An 18767-nucleotide genomic window follows, 5' to 3' on the forward strand; every position below is an offset into this window, starting at 1 on the left:
GATGAGAAACTACCAGTCTGCGTTGAGAAAGCTGCCGCTCGAGTAAAAATCTACTCGAGCGGCAGAACACTATAGCTCGCACTGTGCAAGATGCCGTTTTCAATGATTGCACAGTGCCGGATGCTTGTCCGCACTGTGCAATCATTAAAACGGCATCTTGCACAGTGCGAACAGGGTACTACGCAGTTCGTGAAGTGCTACGCATAGCTCGCGTAGTACGAAGTGCACTTTGCATAGCTACGTGTAGCGCTACTTCGCGAACTACGTCCAGGGTAGTTTCTACACCAATAAGCCTCACTTGTAATTTGCTGGTATATTAACAGTAATATCATAGCACAACAAAAGAAGGACGTGCTAGAGTATTTCACTGTAACCATAGGAGGCTGCCAGTCTGACCTAAACCAAAATAATAATATTTTTCAAAAACTTTTTTTATACACGTTAGGAGATGTTTGTATTTTTATAGGTCACAATAGGTTAAAACCCAATTCTTTAAGTTTGGACCATTCAAGCACCAGCACTGTTTTTTTATATCAGGTGAGGGCCTTGGGCAGGAGGCACTTTTGAGGGCCTTGGGCAGGATGCACTTTTTAGCAACAAACCAAAGATCAAACAAAAAGTACAAGGTTTTTAAACATAATGAACTAGCTGCATTATGCACTGATGTCTTGAATGTTCTGCACACATTTAAAAATCATGTTTTAACAATTCTAATGTTTTTACATTATTTTTTATGAATAATAATGTATAATCTATGTCTATTTTATTCATAGTTCCTTGTTGTAGGTATTGTTGCTATGGTATTTAAATATTTATTATATTTAATAGTTATTATTATTATTTATTTATTGAATGTTTACAATCCTCATATATTTTATGTGAGGACAATACCGAATTCTGATATTTAACAATGTTTCATATCAGTTCAGCAAACACAAAGCCATTAATTCAGTGAGAAAATGTGACTTTGGTTTTTATAAAAAGTTACCTAAGGGTAGTATGTTTTCAGTGTCCATAAGGCGGGAACCACAAACTATTGCACTGTCACTTTAAAAGGGGTAAAATGCCAAATAGCGTTGTCATGTGATCAAGGTCCAGGAGGACCGAAACACGTAATGGCCGACAAGAAATAAACAGAAAATAAGCACTGAATTGTGGTCTGCGCCTGCTTTTCAAATCGATGATGGTGATTGCCAAGCAGTATACCTGGATATATATATATATATTACCTACTGGCGGTCGCCAGTACGTAGTTATAGTTAGGACCCCTTTTCCATAGGAAATCCGCAACATTCTATTTTGAATAACTTTGGCGCCGGTCGATGAATCCTCGCGAATTTCTCAAAATAGGTGGGGCGCTACGCTCCGCTCCTACCCTGAAAGTCTCGGGGGGATTCGTCAAGCGGGGGCTGAGATAAAAGGGGGGTCCCAAAACGCGTTTTTCCCATGCATTTTTCCATAGGACCTTTAGAACGAGCTACAGCCCGAACGGCTGAACAGAATTACTAGAAATTTGGCAGAGAGATAGCCATAAGGTCAAGGAAGTGCCTTTTGCAGGTCTGGTGTAAATCTGTTCAGTATTTCCTGAGTAAATAGCATTTAAAAGCATATATATATGTGGGCGGAGCCTAACCACACATCTCATCCTGAGATCTGATTGGCTGTCAGCACTTCATCCAAGAAGTGTTGGCAGCCATCTTGGGACAAATATACATGATAGCACCTCATTAAAAAGCATTGCAGTTAATAGAAGGTTTTAAGACTTTAGTTACATTATAAATCATTTGTTGATGGTACCATACTCATTTTAGGAATTGTGGTATGTTCTAAGGTGATTTCACCATGTGAAAAAGCCTTCTGCTGGGATATCATGATTGAGAGAAAAATATTTTCTCATGCTTTTACCACAGAGGTTTGGAAGGTGATCTATAGGCTAAACTGAGAGCTTATTTTCTGTAAATTCACATTATCTTTCTCAGTCATGTGAGAATGAAGTCTGATATTCTCAGTAAAACATGTACATCCAACAAGGGCAGAGACTGTCAGTTGATTCCTTTGTGTTCTACTGCAGCTTCCCAGAGTGTTCCAAAGAACTACTAGAGCGCTAACAGTCCTACTTATGATAAACGTATGGCACACCTGAAGCCATCTTGCTTGGATTAAAGTGGTAACTCTTAAAACATTTAATTTAAAAAGGAACAAAATGAGGGGGTTCATTTTTCCATAAAAAGTATGATTAGTGCTGCAGAAAGAAAAATTAGGGCACATTTTGAGTGACTTCTCAAATCCTCTTCTATTTCATTAAAAAATTCTGACATGCAGACTGAAACATGCCCTTTCAATACCAGCAGCAGTTTTCCCTGGTGAGCAGTAGCTTTACTACAGTGATCTAATGAGCAAAAAGAGTGCTATCATTCTGAATTTATGGCAAATGTGTGACACATCTGAATGCCTTCTTGATGGAATCAAAGTAAAAAACTGAAAGTATTTCCTACTGAGGAGACTGCAGTAAATGAGGAAATTAGGAAACTTCATAACAAATAAGTCTCCCAAGATGGCCACCAGAGACAAAAGAGCCCAAATGTAGCCCAAATATCACCCAGATGTAGCCCAAGTATAGCCCAATGACAGAATGTCCCAGAATGTTCTTAAAAACAACTAGAGCGCTTACTGTCTTCATTATGACAAAAGTATGGCACACCTGAAGCCATCTTGATTGGAATAAACTGGTAACACTTAAAACATTTAATTTAAAAAGGAACACAATGAGGAGGTTCATTTTGCCATAGAAATTATGATTAATACTGAAGAAAGAAAATGAGGGCACATTTTGAGTGACTTCTCAAATCCTCTTCTATTTCATTAAAAAATTCTGACATGCAGACTGAAACATGCACTTTTAATACTAGGAGCAGACTTCCATGGTGGAGTAGTTTTACTACAGTGATCTAATGAGCAACTAGAGTGCTAACATTCAGAATTTATGGCAAATGTGTGACATATCTGAATACTTTCATGATGGAATCAAAGTAAAAAACTGAAAGCATTTCCTACTGAGGAGACTGCAGTACATGAGGAAATTAGGAAACTTCATAACAAATAAATCTCCCAAGATGGCCACCGGAGACAAAAGAGCCCAAATGTAGCCCAAAATCAACCAGATGTAGCCCAAATATAGCCCAATGACAGAAGTGTGCAAAACACGTATTATTTTGTGTTTTTGCAGTGTTATATAGTGCAGACTTGTCAGGTATTGGAGTGCTTTACATGAGCATTGGTTACATCACACAAGAACAAATTCATTTTGGTTGTAGACATGGGGAGACTAAGTGATTTGACCAGAATCACAGAATGTCGAGCTGAAGCAGAAACTTCAACCTGGTTCCCCAGTTGCAAAGTCTGCAGTTCTGGAAGTAACACCACATCCTCTCCCCTAAGTGCAACATTTAATCAAGTGGTCAACTGGATAAAAAAACATAAAGATAACAAATAATTTAAAAGTGCTTTGTCGCTATTTGAAAACTCAGAAAATATGTCCTTATTTTAGTCTTTTAGAGCACTAACCATAATTTTGATGCCAATAAGACCCTCTCATATATGTAATTTCTAAAGGAAATGCTCTAGGTATTACAGTTTTGATTACATCAAGATGATGTCAGGCGTTCCACACTTTTGTAATAAATATAGAATGTTAGCAATCTAGTTGTTCATTAGGATACTGTTGAGAGGCAGAGGCCAGGGGCACGGACTCTGAAAATTGAAGGCAGGTAGGAGGGTGCAAAGGCAACAATTTAACCACACTGAGCAGGCAGGAAGGGCCGTGGAAGCACAACAGACTATGGAGGGCAGTGGAAAGGGGGGCAGGGGCAACAAACCAACAATACAAGACTTGCAAGAGAGGCTGTTGGAGGGAAGATCTATTACGGGTCAAGGAAGCTAGGGGCGGTCCCCAGATCCCCGGGAGCCACCACAGAACTGAGCAGGAGAGTGAGTCAGGGACAAAAGGGGCACCTTAATTTGAGCCGGGGTGCCTAGGAACGCTTGCTCCAAAAATGAAGAAAACAGACATATGAGACATGGAATTGGAGGCAGAATACAATGGCAGTTTAATGAGAAGATGCAACTTCAAAGAAACCGCAGAATAGAGACATAAAGTACAAAAAACAGAATCCAGATAATCATACAGCTGTCATAATATTCTCTGTATCTCAATTAATGTACTGACAGAGAGAGAGAGAAAACACATCTATAAATGCATCATGAGAAACAAGTTACACCAAGGAAAATGTTACCTAGGAACACTCACGTTTACTCTTAGAGCAAGCATTCCTGCAATTACAATACAAAATCTTTTAAATGCAAAAGTAAAGAGAACAATGGTTAAACATAACATGACATTTCATATAGGTAAAATAGAATAAGATACTTCAAGCAAAGCAGAGCAAGACATTTTAAGCAAAGGAAGACAAGAGCTCCCAGCTCTTGGGGAAAACCTGCACTGCCTGTTAACCTACATACAGACGGCGAGGTAGTCCGTCGATATCTGTGGGTGCTCCCTTTTTATATCATTTTGTGGGCTCCTTTGCACGCTACATCTACCTACGTATGCTACCCAAAAGCTTCGACTGCAGATTTTACCAGACATTTCGTCATTTACCCACTTAATGCTGACAATGGACTGGGTGAAAAGGTCAGTCTCTCAGGCCAATCGCTTATCGTAAGTTCCATAGAGCAAGCAGAAAATAATGGGTATTGTACGGGAATTCAATATATTCATGTATAAAATCTCCTCAGTTCTCCTAACTTGACGCTCTGCGGTTGCCACTTCCTTAAAAGCGGGAAACCTGCCCAGGAAGCAAGTACCAGTCCAGGATGCAGCCTACTGTATGTCGACAGCTTCAGGGGGATGTTGAACTTTGATACCGAGCACGGAGCACTCGGGTAGGGTGGGGGCTACTAGTTTGGATCAGAAGGCCTCGCAGACCTGCCTTCAGACTGCTATACACTAAAATTGCAGAGCTATGGTCAATTTAACAAAGAGGCCTACATATTGAACAGAAGGGCCTACACAGGGGTTTTATGCTGGCTGAGTGGTAAGGATGTCTCAGGATAATTATATAGCAATACAGGACCCGCTGGTCAATTTAATACGGCCTACAAATGCAGCTGGCAGGGCAAGGACAAGGGTCTCATACTTCAGGTGTGGACAGAACGGGCCAGGGGCCCCCTGTGATACAAAATCTACCCTCCTTCAAGGCTGTGGCAATGTAATAGACCATTGTGGGCAGAAGGAAGAGGCAATGGTAGTACAACCATACATGCCAACAGACCCGATTCAGCCAGGAAACGTCCAATGTTTTTAAGCTCAAATGGGCTTTATTTGATCTGTCTCCTGTCTACAATATCCTCTTTTTCAATGTAACTCAAAGGGGAAAATCAATACCCCAGTTTTTTTTCAAAATCTCCCTCTTACCAAGTTCAAAATGTTCGCAAGTATGGTACATTGGATCATGGAAGGAAATGGGATAGGGACATGGACTTGGATAACAGAGGACAGGAGGGACATGGAGAGGTGCACCAAACTGACCCTGCAGGGCAGGCATCAGGGTTTGCAGCAGCACAATACACCACACAGGGCATGCAGGACGGGAGTGCAGCACAACAATCCATAGAAAGCAAGAGGGAGGGGACAGGACCATGCACATGGACAACAGAGAACAGAGGGGCAAGAGGCAATGGTAGCTAGCTGACCATAATGGACAGACAGGAGAGAAAGCTGCAGCATAACAGACCATAAAGGGCAGGAGGGACGGATCAGGGGCATTACAATGGAACAGACAAGCCAGGAGGGAGGGAGTAGGGCTGGGGGCAAGGGGGCAGGGCAGGAGCAGCAAGATAGCCATGGAGGTCAGGCAGGATGGGCACTAGAAGCAAGACACACCATGAAGAGCAACAGTGAGACTGTGATGGCATACACACAGACCATGGAGGGAAGGTGGGAGGGGGTCAGGGGCAGCTAACTGACCACACAGGGAAGGTGGGAGTGGCCATGGCAGCACAGAAGACCATGCATGGCAAGTGGGAGGGTTAGTGGCAGCACAATGGCTATGATGGGCAAGAAGGAGGGTGGAGGGGCATGCACAAAGGACAATGGAGGATAGAAGGGAGGGTCAGGACCTGTGCACAGACAAGAAAGTTCAGGGGAAGGGACCTCACAACAGACCACACGGGGCAGGCAGGAGGAGCAGTTGCAGCACAACAGACCAGGGAGGGCAGAAGGGTGTGGCGGTACAATGGACCATGTAGGACAGGAGGAAGAGGATAGGGGCATGGCATGTGGACAGGCAGGGTGGAGGTGGCAGGGACAGGTTACAGTCATCTGACAATGCTAGGCAGGTGGGAGGGGAGTGCCAGCTCAACAGAACACTCAGAGTAGATAGGAGTGGCAGGTCCATGGGACATGGTGGGCAAAAAGGATGGAGCAGGGGCATGCACAAAGACATCGGAGGGCAGGGGGAAGGAGAATAGGGGCAGCAAGCTAAGCACAGAGTTTAAGCAGGAGGTCAATGATGGGGCATAGAATTGGGCAATGGAGGGCAGGAGGACTGGACTGGTACATCATACTAAATTGAGGGCAGTGGCAGCACATCAGACCATGCATGGCAGGAGGGAGGAGGCTAGTCCATGGATTCACACAACAGAGGATAGGGAGGAAGGGGATGGGGCAGCAAGCTAACTGTTCAGAGAAGGCGGGTATTAGGAACTTTATTGTTTTTAAAACATTGTGTCTGTGCGAACTACTTAAAATATGAACAAGTATGCAGCATAATCTCACTTTTATTCAGGAAGAAGAGGACGTTTGTTACTGTGACTCCGGGCTCACTTGGCAGAAACACCCCCTGACCCTCCACCCCCTATCGCAAAATGTAATGCCCGTGAAAAGGGTAGGTGAACACAGTGTTATATAGAACATAGTCCTGAGAGCACGATTGAAAATGAAAACTAGATATAGTGTATGGTATAAACTATGCACCAAAAAGTGTGATATAAGATGAACCGGGCGTGAAATATAATTTGCAATACATTGTGCGCAATGACAGATTCATTGGAGAGCGCGAGATAGCACAGGCACTAGCGCGTGCTATGCGATATGTGCCTTGGAGTGTAATATGCACAGGGCAGTGTTGTGTAACCTAACTAGTCTCTAAAGTTGTAATATAAAATATGTGCTTGGGAGTGTAACGTTGCATATGCACTGTGACAAATATATGGATCCCAGATTGTAATATGTATGGCATAGCACTGTGCGTTATAACATAGGCATCGAGAAAGGCACGTTAGATGGGGCAATATAACCCGTGCGAAGACAAGTGTGGCATGACATATTCACGGGGTGGTGTTACAGTGCACATGGGCTAGAGAGTGTCATAGCATATGCACTAGCTAGTGGAATACAACACAGAGGTGTGTGGCACTCGGCAGGCAATGGTGGGTGTAACACAGCATTGGGCTCTGTCAGGAGCACGCTGTGACTCTCAAGTGATGTTCGTCCCCTTTCCAGAGAGTAAAATAAAAAGTATTACACATCCGGCAGTGGATGTGTGTTTTATTAACCGTGAGGGGGGTTTCTTGCATAGTTTTGGTCGAATTTTTGTCGAATCCCCTTTGAATGGCTTGGTGTGCATGTGTATTAAATGTGCCCGTCAATAGCTACCCATGTTTGTATAAATAAACGACGAGGGTGTCTACCAGGATTAGGCACGGTAGGGCATCAGACATGTCAGAGCTTCACTAGTGGTGTAAATACATTCCACGTGGATTCATTGCATGCATAGTCGCCTTTTAATGAATATCACGCAAATCGTCATGGTGATAGGTACGTACGGTTTGTCCAGCATGTCCTAGGTGTGTCTATAAATATATATTTTTTAAAAATAATAAAAAACAGTGGCCGGCCCTGGGGATTGGGGTCTAAAAAATATAATTAGGAGACTGGCCCTGGGGGATGGGGTCATCAGGGCCAATAAATTAGAATAAGAAGGGGAACCAAACAGCCCCCCTTCTTAAAAAACTAAAATAAATAAAAGACTGGCATCGTGCCGGAGGCCATGCCCCCTCCGTGCAGCACTCTGCAAACGCGCCCCCAACAGGCATCTCCAGTATGCGCCAGGGAGCTGCGCTGCAGCCAGGTGTTCTGAGGCCAAGCCCCTTTTTACACCTCTCTGCAACGCAGCTCTGTGGCGCTTACTGGAGGTACCTAGTGGTCTAGTTTGACCCTAGGGACCCTTAGGATTCAGGGGGACTCTCAACTTAGAACAGCCACAGGGCGCGTTTACACAGTGGTGAAGGGAGGGGACGGGGCCTGAGGTGACGTGTGCAAACACGCACTATGGCATGTTTTAAATTGGGCATATAATTTCCCTTCAATACTGAGGGCCCCTGGGGGCTAACTAGCCCACCAAGTGCTTCCAGTAAGCGCCACTGAGCTGCATTGCAGAGAGGTGGTCCAGGCCGTGCCACTTTTTACACCTCTCTGCAACGCAGCTCTGTGGCACTTACTGGAGGTACCTAGTGGGCTAGTTGGACCCTAGGGACCCTCAGGATTCAAATGAACTTAATCTCCCAACTAAAAATGGACACAGGGCGTGTTTACACAGTGGTGAAGGGAGGGGACGGGGCCTGAGTTAATGTGTGCAAAAACGCCCTGTGGCCTGTTTTAAGAGGTAGTTTTAATCCCCCTGCCCTATTATATACTAGGGGCTTACAGAGGAGGTAATGCTAATCACAGGGGGACCCCAACGCATAATGTTCCCTAGTGTATGTAGGTGTTTTCACTGTATTATAAGTGTCTTTTAACATATCACTGGCTCTAGGACTGGTTAGTCAGACTCAGTTACCACCAGTATCCGTCTGAAAAAGTTGAGGGTACAGGATGATTTTGCAACAAGGCTTCTTTCTGCTCTTCTTTTTGTTCTTTCTGCACGTTATCCTTCTTCCTGCACTTATCTTCGTATTTGAGGACTTCTGTTGCTTCTTTCTGCACTTCTTTTGTTTCTTTCTGTGCATTTTTTCTTCTTTCTTCACATGTCCTATCTCTGTAGGCATAGTTAGAAATTTGCATTTAAAAAACCTTTGAAATTCACTGAAAAAACCATGGGTTTCACACACGTTATAGTTAGGAATTAGCATTTAAAAAACCTTAGAAATTCAATGAAAAAACCAAAGGTTTCACACATGTTATAGTTAGCTGGACATTTCACTCGTAAAAAACCATTGAAATTCCCCCGTTATAGTTAGTTCAGCTAACTATAACTCGCGCGCCCGCAATGCACTACTGATGACGTCACATATTACATCACTCATGACATGGTCACTGACATCACTCATGACATCACTGATGACATCTCAAATGACATCACTGATGACATCACTGATGACATCATCCAGTGATTGTGTGTTTTTATGAAAATTATATATTTTTTATATTTATGTATATCTCAAGGTCAAAGGAAGAATAAATGGGTATATAAGTGTCTAAATGGATACTTTTTTTGGGAATTTTTTTTGTGTAACTGACTGTTTAAGTGTATCATAGTGAATACATGGCTTACTGAGTAATCTTTAAATATTTAAATATCTGTATCAGTTTCTTACTTTGTGTATAAGTGGCTGCATGGGTTGATGAGTAGCTACATGAGTGTCTATATAGGTTATTAGTTGGTTTTTTATCACTATGAGTGTCTGAGTTTCTGTATGGTTCGGTGGGGGGTATTACTTAGTGCATAGGTGCATGAATGAGTGACTCACTGTTTGTATGTGTTGAATACAGCATGTGTGCAGGACTGTATGGGTGGATGAGTGTGTGCATGGGTGTGTTAGTGAGTGAATGACTGTCTCAATAGTGTCTTTATGAGTAACTACATATGTTTTAAACTAGTATATGTGACTATTGGTGTATATAAGTGAGTATATGTGAGAGTGAGAGATTGGAAGAGTTCCTGTATGAATAAGTATGTGTTTCTATAAGTGATTGTTTAAAAGAGTAAGTATATGTAAGTTTCTGTAGAAGTAAGTGTGGTGGTGTGTGTATAACTGTATATGCAAGTAAATGGATGATTGATTCTTTATTAGCATGAGTGACTATGTGTGTGAGTTACTCTATGGATGAGTGGCATTGTGTAACGGGATGTACAGGTGTATGAGTACATATGATGAGTGAGTACATGTATGAGTGACTGTAGAGGACTGTTGGTGAATTACTGTATGTGTATGTGGTTCTTAGAATTACTGAATAGGTTGTTGTAACTGATATTGATATGTTCATTATTTTGAACATTTTAGTTTCTATTTTTGAATGTGTGTTTCAATGGTTATATTAGGGGGAGAGGAGGTCTGCCACTCTATCACAAGGATGATGTCATCAGTGATGTCATCAGTGATGTCATTTGAGATGTCATCAGTGATGTCATGAGTGATGTCAGTGACCATGTCATGAGTGATGTAATATGTGACGTCATCAGTAGTGCATTGCGGGCGCGCGAGTTATAGTTAGCTGAACTAACTATAACGGGGGAATTTCAATGGTTTTTTACGAGTGAAATGTCCAGCTAACTATAACATGTGTGAAACCTTTGGTTTTTTCATTGAATATATATATATATAGGCTCCAAAAATTCCTCCGTTTTCTGGAAGGAAAGAACGGCACTCACGGGGCTTCGTTTCAGCAGAATTTAATAATTTAAACCGAATGCAAACAGACGCGTTTCAGAATAGATCCTTCTTCAGTGTATATATATATATATATTCATTCACTTAAAAAACCATAGGTTTCACACACGTTATAGTTAGGAATTAGCATTTAAAAAACCTTGCAAATTCACTTAAAAAACCATAGGTTTCACACATGTTCTAGTTAGCTGGACATTTCACTCGTAATAAACCATTGAAATTCCCCCGTTATAGTTAGTTCTGATAACTATAACTCGCGCGCCCTCAATTCACTGCTCATGACGTCACATATTACATCACTCATGACATGGTCAGTGGCATCACTCATGACATCACTGATAACATCGTCCTTGTGATAGAATGGTGGTCGCGCGAGTTATAGTTATCAGAACTAACTATAACGGGGGAATTTCAATGGTTTTTTACGAGTGAAATGTCCTGCTAACTAGAACATGTGTGAAACCTATGGTTTTTTTAAGTGAATTTGCAACGTTTTTTAAATGCTAATTCCTAGCTATACCGTGTGTGAAACCTATGGTTTTTTAAGTGAATTTGTAAGGTTTTTTAAATGCTAAGTTATGTATGTATTATTATTTTTTTTATATATTTATTTTACAATAAACTACCTATGTATATACTTATAGATTGACTTTATCCTGTAATATGGAATGGCTCGTTTAAATGATTTATTTATTTTTGTAAGTTTTTTGTTTTTTTTAAGGTTTTTTACAGTGCGAGATTTTTTGAAAAAAAATTACTGTTTTTTTCACCCTTCGAGGTCCTTCAGGGACCCCCTGACAAAGGCTAGGGGGTCAGGAACTCTCTACCCTTCCCCCTTTCCACGTTCTCCACCTTTATCTTACAGTGCGACACACAAAATGGCGTCCGACACTTCCTGATTTCGACCGATTCGAATGTTTACTGACATCTAACCACCAATCAGAATTGCGCACGGCACGGTGCGCGCACGGTGCGCGCACGGTGCGCGCCTATAGATATTTATATACATTTAACTGCAATTTTCTCAGGAACTACTGAACAGATTGACACCATATATGCAAAAGGCACATGCCTGACCTGAGGACTACCTCTTTGCCAAATTTCAAGTAATTCTGTTCAGCCGTTCGGGCTGTACTTTCGACTAAATGTCCTATGGGAAAATGCATGGGGAAAATGTGTTTTGGGACCCCCCTTTTTTCCCAGCCCCCGCTTGACGAATCACCCCGAGACTTTCAGGGTAGGAGCTGAGCGGAGGGCCCCATTAGTTTTGAAAATTTCGCGAGGATCCGTCAACCGGCGCCAAAGTTATTCAAAATAGAATTTTCAGATTTCCTATGGAAACTCGGTCCTAACTATAACTATCTACTGGCGAACCGCCAGTAGATAATATATATATATCGCGCTCTCTTTTTCCCACAGGCAAAGATTGACGACGCTGTGTTCTGGCCAAATAATTTATTAGGACAGCTTGAAAAGACGCGTTTCGCCTGCCCAGCAGGCTTGTTCACCAATAGTTTAACTATTTGTAAATTGGCCATTTTAACCACAGTGTGTGAAAACCCTCTCACGTGATGTGACTAGAACACCAGTGCATTAGACGAAAGACTGGTAATACTTTCAAAACAAAATAGTCCGTTTTGCCTGCAATCGTCTTTTGAGATAATTCATATATTTTCTTAAAGTAGATATTAATACAACAATTAATTCATATGGAATTTTTAGCAGTTTACAATTGCAAATATTCGAATTCATTATTTTGCAATTTGAATACAACTTTATCCAACCGATAATGCAAACACAGTCCTTGTTTAACCAAGCGATTGTGTATTTTTCTTTATAAATATTCACAATACAACCCTAGTGGGTATGGCAGCATCTTCTCAACATATAAATATCATTTCTATTCTCAAGTGAGAATTGCCAACATTTGCTTTAAATAATTCAGCCCCAGTGGGCAAATTTAAATCTCAGTCTGCTCAAGTTTACCTTAAATTTTGGGTCTAACCTGTGAAACGATAAATAAACAAAAATAAAAAATCGACAATACAGTTAAAACCAAATTTCTGAGGGGTGCATTATTTTCTCTCTTTTTCTTACTGTTAACGTTTTCAGTACCTATATAAGATTTTACAAATGTGTAATTAAATCTTCTTCCATATTTAATCCCATGGGGGCTTTTGTATTTAATTCTACAATATAGCATCACTCCAGTCTCCTGAGCTTTTTTTCACGATTGCCTCCCCGGATGTCAGGTGGAACGCAATCTATCACGAAATAACTTAGCCCTTGTGAGTTTTTTTTGTGATGAGATTCAAAGTGGCGTGCCACTGGGTATGTCTTATCCCCATTCCGAATAGCTCTCAGATGTTGTAGTACCCTTTTGTGTGCTGGATGAATCGTGCTGCCAACGTACTGCAGGCCACATGGGCACTGCAGCACGTAGACAGCATATTCTGTCTTGCAGAATAGAAATCCTTTAATCTTTTTCTCTCTTTTAGAGAGTCCAGGTGTATATGAATATGTGTTCTTACCATGGCTACAGGCTTTGCATTTTGTACACTTAATGAAACCTTCTTTCCTTTTTAACCAGGTTTTCGCCTGTGCACTTTGCTGCTGTGGAATCATATTACTAACTAGCAGTTGCTTGAAAGAACAAGCTCTCCTAAATGTAATAGCTGGTCTTTTTTGCACTAGCTTCCCTAGTAATGGATCGTTACGAATGAGGTGCCAGTGCTTGTTAAGTATTTTCCGGACTTGACCATGCTGTCGATTAAAAGAAGTAATCATTCTTACTTGGTTGTTTTGTGTGCTTTTTCTTTTTATCTTACTCTGACTTTGCTTAAACAGGATATCTTCCCTGGTTCTCTTTTTTGCCTGCTTAATGGAGGCCTGAACATTTTCTTCTTGTAACCCCGTGATTTGAATCGTAGTTCCAAATTCACAAGTTCTTTGTCTAAGATTTCTTGGTCACTGCAGTTACGGATTGTTCTAAGGCATTCTCCGTATGGAATACTCTTGATTATGTTTTGCGGGTGAAAACTAGTTGCATGCAGCAACGTGTTCCCCGCTGTTGGCTTTCGATACATTTTCGTGTGCACTTTAAAGTCTTTTACGTAAATAGTTAAATCCAGGAAATTACCTGAACTACTGCTGACTGGTGAACTTTAGATTTAAAGAGTTCACTTGTATTTTCTTAATGAATCTTTTTACAGAATCCTTAGTCCCTCTCCATACAATAAATAGGTAGTTGATAAAATGACTCCAGTGTAGTATGTTTTCTTCCCATTCTCTCTGGAACTCGACCCGGACCACCTGCTCCTCCCACCAGCCCATATGCAAATTAGCATAGTTGGGGGCGAAGCAGGTGCCCATTGCGGTTCCACAGACTTGATGGTATAAGTCATTGTTGAGGAGGAAGTAGTTATTTTTCAAACATACAGAGATCATTTTGAGTAGCATTTGAGTATGTGACTAGAGGTTGATGGGTCGTCCACTTAGGAAATGTTTTATTGCCTTTAGGCCATCATCATGCCTAATGCTTGTATATAGAGTGGTCACGTCAATAGTGACCAACAGCATATCATTTTCCCAGGGCAAGTCGTATATCCTTTTAAAAAAATCCCCCGAATCTTGAATATATGAGGGAAGTAGTTTTACCAACGGACATAGAAAAGAATCAATGTATTTAGAGGTATTTTCCAGAGTCCCGCCATTTGCGGATATGATTGGTCGCCCCGGCGTGTTCTCTGTGTATTTGTGCACCTTGGGAATTAAATAAAATACAGGTGTTGTTGGATTTGAACCCTTTAAAAACAACATTTCTTCCCTTGTGATTAAACATTTGCTATACCATTCCTCAAGTTGCCCATTATATAACTCAAAACTACTCTGCATCGCGGCCTCTGTTACTTTGACATAGTTGGTTCGGTTATTGAGTTGTTTATGGGCTTCACTCAAGTATTTTGATCTATCACAAAGGACAACATTTCCACACTTATCTGCGTTTCTTACAACACAATTTCCTTTAGCCTTAAGTTTAGTAATTAATGCAGAGTACTCTTTTTCATGCTGGGTGAAATTTTTATGTTTAACACTAGTGCATTTTTCCAGATTTTTCAAGTCATTGATAACTAGCTCATTAAATATATCAACTGAGTCTCTCACAGTAATAGATAAGAATTTAGAATTTTGCCGAAAATTAGTTGGTGCACTTCCTCCAATGTCCACTTCCTGTTCTCTTGCCAGTTCAACTGCTTGACTGCTTGAAATAGATCGTAATTCTTCTTGACTGGAATGTACTGATTCTTCTAAAGTTTCTATGTCACTCCTGGGTTGTTGATCAATAGCTCTTAAATCAAACATTAAGTCCATATCGGCTACTGATAAAATGTCCGCTTGCGCAGAGGTATAAGACATCATCTTACTTTCATCCCCTTTTTTATGTTGACTTTGTGCAAAATATTTTCTTAGTTTTAGTGATCTTACAAATTTGAAGCTGTCCACCCTTGTCGCCACATAGTTGAAATCTGCCGGAGGGCAATACGAAAGACCCAATTGCAAATTATTTTCTTTTGTTAGGTTAACATCTGTCAGATTAATTATGGAACCTTCATTGTTAGTTACATCAATGCCTTCTATTTGTTCCCTTTGGCAGTGGGCGCGCTGGCGTTGTTTGGACCCTTTGCACCACTGTTGCCTCTGCCTCTTCCTCTTGGTTTGCATTCATACTGTATTTTGGGTCTTGGTCGGAGGTTGAACTTCCTCTCCTGTTCTAAAAAACTGAACTCTTCTATTACGGTGGGTGCAATTTTAGTCGGTTGTCAATTATGGCCTTCCTCTAAGTCTGTATCGATTACAGAACTCTGTAAACTACTTAACTCTGATTGTGCCTCTGTTCTTGCCTGGGACATCGGGTTCATTCTTTGTTTTCTCAATGTACCAAACTTCTTTGCGAAGGTGTAAATCTGCCCTCGATCATAATCGTTCTTATCTCTTATACATTTTTGAGCTTTCCTTTCCTTAATCGTCGTTTCCAGCTTCTTTAGGCGTGCCGTCATATTGGTTTGTAAACTTTGTAATGAGTTCTTGATCCCCTTCTTTAGATAGCATTTCTGAAATCTGAGCTATCTCTTCCAAGATTTTCTGCCGGTCCACATCAGCACATTTTATCAGAATCGCAAGCATTCTCTGCGATGCATCCTGGTTGTTCTCCGCCCACTCAAGCAACATATAGGGTCTTCATATGTAGGGACTACTAAGATACGAAGCCCCCGTGAGATTCGCTTCACTTCAAGATAGCGTTGGAGCGATTTCGATTCCCACCACTTCGAGAGCTCACTGCGTTTCAGTTTTCTAAATGCCTCAATCACGTCAGAACATCTGAGACTATTTCAGTAGTCTTTTGGGGTCCTGCTTTCTTGGTCGGTACGCTGGTGTCATTAAAAATAGAGAGTGCAGCCTCCTCTCTTTCTTTTAATTCCGAAGATGACATTATTTTCTTTCAAAACAAGGCTTTGGTTCCTATGGCCAGAAACCGCCAGTCTCTAAATAGCACAATGCTCTTAGAAATTTTAGTATTTTTGCTGGCTTCCCCGTTTCCCGTACTGTGCTTTCAGGCGATCCCTACCTGGAAATGCTGTGGCGTCTCGTGCAGGTTCCACGGCTCAGATGCGATCGCCTCCAGATCTCGGTACTTTTCCTGCCATACAGAGAGTGCTTCCAATCAGCTCCCCCTCAATTCACAGTGCGGAGGGGCGGTGGACTCAGAACTTTACTCCTCTTCACCACAGTACAGCCGCCGCTCTCCAAACCTACTGGTGCGTCGTCACCAAAGGACCACCCAGGAACGGTGCGTAATATCGCGCTCTCTTTTTCCCGCAGGCAAAGATTGACGACGCTGTGTTCTGGCCAAATAATTTATTAGCACAGCCTGAAAAGACGTGTTTCGCCTGCCCAGCAGGCTTGCTAACCAATAGTTTAACTATTTGTAAACCGGCCATTTTAGCCACAGTGTGTGAAAATCCTCTCACGTGATGTGACTACAACACCAGTGCATTAGACGAAAGACTGGTAATACTTTCAAAACAAAATAGTCAGTTTTGCCTGCAATCGTCTTTTGAGATAATTCATATATTTTCTTAAAGTAGATATTAATACAACAATTAATTCATACGGAATTTTTAGCAGTTTACAATTGCAAATATTCCAATTCATTATTTTGCAATTTGAATAAAACTTTATCCAACCGCTAATGCAAACACAACCCTTGTTTAACCAAGCGATTGTGTATTTTCCTTTATAAATATTCACAATACAACCCTAGTGGGTATGGCAGCATCTTCTCAACATATAAATATCATTTCTATTCTCAAGTGAGAATTGTCAACATTTGCTTTAAATAATAAATATATATATATATATACATATACATATCTATATATCTAATATATATGTACATATATATATACACATATATATGTGTAGTCAAATACTTGTTTATAAGGAAATTATATTCCATTTGAAAAAAATTATAATTTATATTAAATGAAATAAATTATTGATGACTGCGTATTAAATTAGTTTGATCTACTATATATTTAATTTTACTCAGTTGTGCTTATTTGTAATTGCGACATTAAAACAGAGCCCCTGTTAATCCATTCCAAGTAAATATTTGTTTTCCATTGTTTGCGGTACTGACGATGGAACCGTACATCTATACCCACCTACTCTCCTACACACACATTTATATATGCACTTTCCCTAATGTTTGTGGGATTGGACTTAGGATAGAAGTTGTACCTCATTTTATTTATGCACTTTCCCTAACTTTATTTGGATTGTAGTGGGAACAGTAAATCTCAACCCATTGATTTATCTACTTACCCAATATTTGTGAGACTAGAGTTAGAATAGTAAATCTCACCCACCAAATGTATTCACTTTGCCTAATATCTGTAGGATTGGCAATTGAATAGTAACTATTACAGCTTTAATGTATCCACGTTCTGTAGTTTTATTTAGATTGGAGGTAGAATAGTAAATGTCACCCTCTTTAATGTATGCAGCTTAACTAGATTATGTTCGACTTGAGTTAAAATAGCTAATCCCCGCCATTTCTTATTGATAGGATCATGGTAAATGATAATGTATATTTTACTTTATTTTACGTCTCTATTTTTATTTAAAAATGGACATACCTAGTCTGATGGAGACAACAGGGTGAGTGTTTGGATGGCAGAGAAATGCAGGCAGATGTAGTCAACTAAATGATTTCCTCTGCACATGCAGAGCTGAAGCCGCACAGCACATGTTCCCCGACCCCGCTGAGACAACCCCATAGCAAGCCACTAGGGAGCTCGATTAACGGACAAGAATGTCTGCAGCACAAACCAATAGTTTTAATCATGTACTCAACGGTTCTTTTTGATTACACTCCAATGATGATGTGACCGTGATGTCACCCTACAGACCCTTGATTGCCTGGGCATAACTGAACAGTACAGATAGCCGGAAGCCCAGCTGCCCACCAAAACTTTCAGTGGGCCTACAGAGTGCTGCCCATAGGAGGGTCAAAAATAGTCTTGGTTACCTGAAATAGGGCTGATGGTGCCCATTGGCTCAGATTACCCACTGCAGCTCTTGGGTGGAAGGAAATGTAGCTGCCAGCTGGACTTCCCAGGGAAGGCTTCAGTGGACGTTGTTTGACTGCCACCTCTGGAAGCTACCCAAAAATTCCTGGTCCCCTAAAATAAGGGTATGTGGAGCCAAATGCCATCAACAATCTCCCATAGTCACCAATTAGCCACTGCAAGGCGTTGACCTACCATAATATTGACACTGTGTGGAAGCAATAGCTAAAGAAGGATAACCCAATTGCTTCTATTTTTTTTATTTGTTCTTAACAAGAGCTGTCTCTAGCCAGATTTAAACAGGAAACAAAGCTAAACGGCCGGAAGGAGGTTTTGCCATGGAAACATATGGCAGTTTGTAAGGCTATGATAGGGCACGGAAGTCACGAGTGGCACCATATACTCTTC

Source organism: Triturus cristatus, chromosome 5_2 (assembly GCF_964204655.1).
Source record: "Triturus cristatus chromosome 5_2, aTriCri1.1, whole genome shotgun sequence".
In the NCBI taxonomy this organism is placed as follows: domain Eukaryota; kingdom Metazoa; phylum Chordata; class Amphibia; order Caudata; family Salamandridae; genus Triturus; species Triturus cristatus.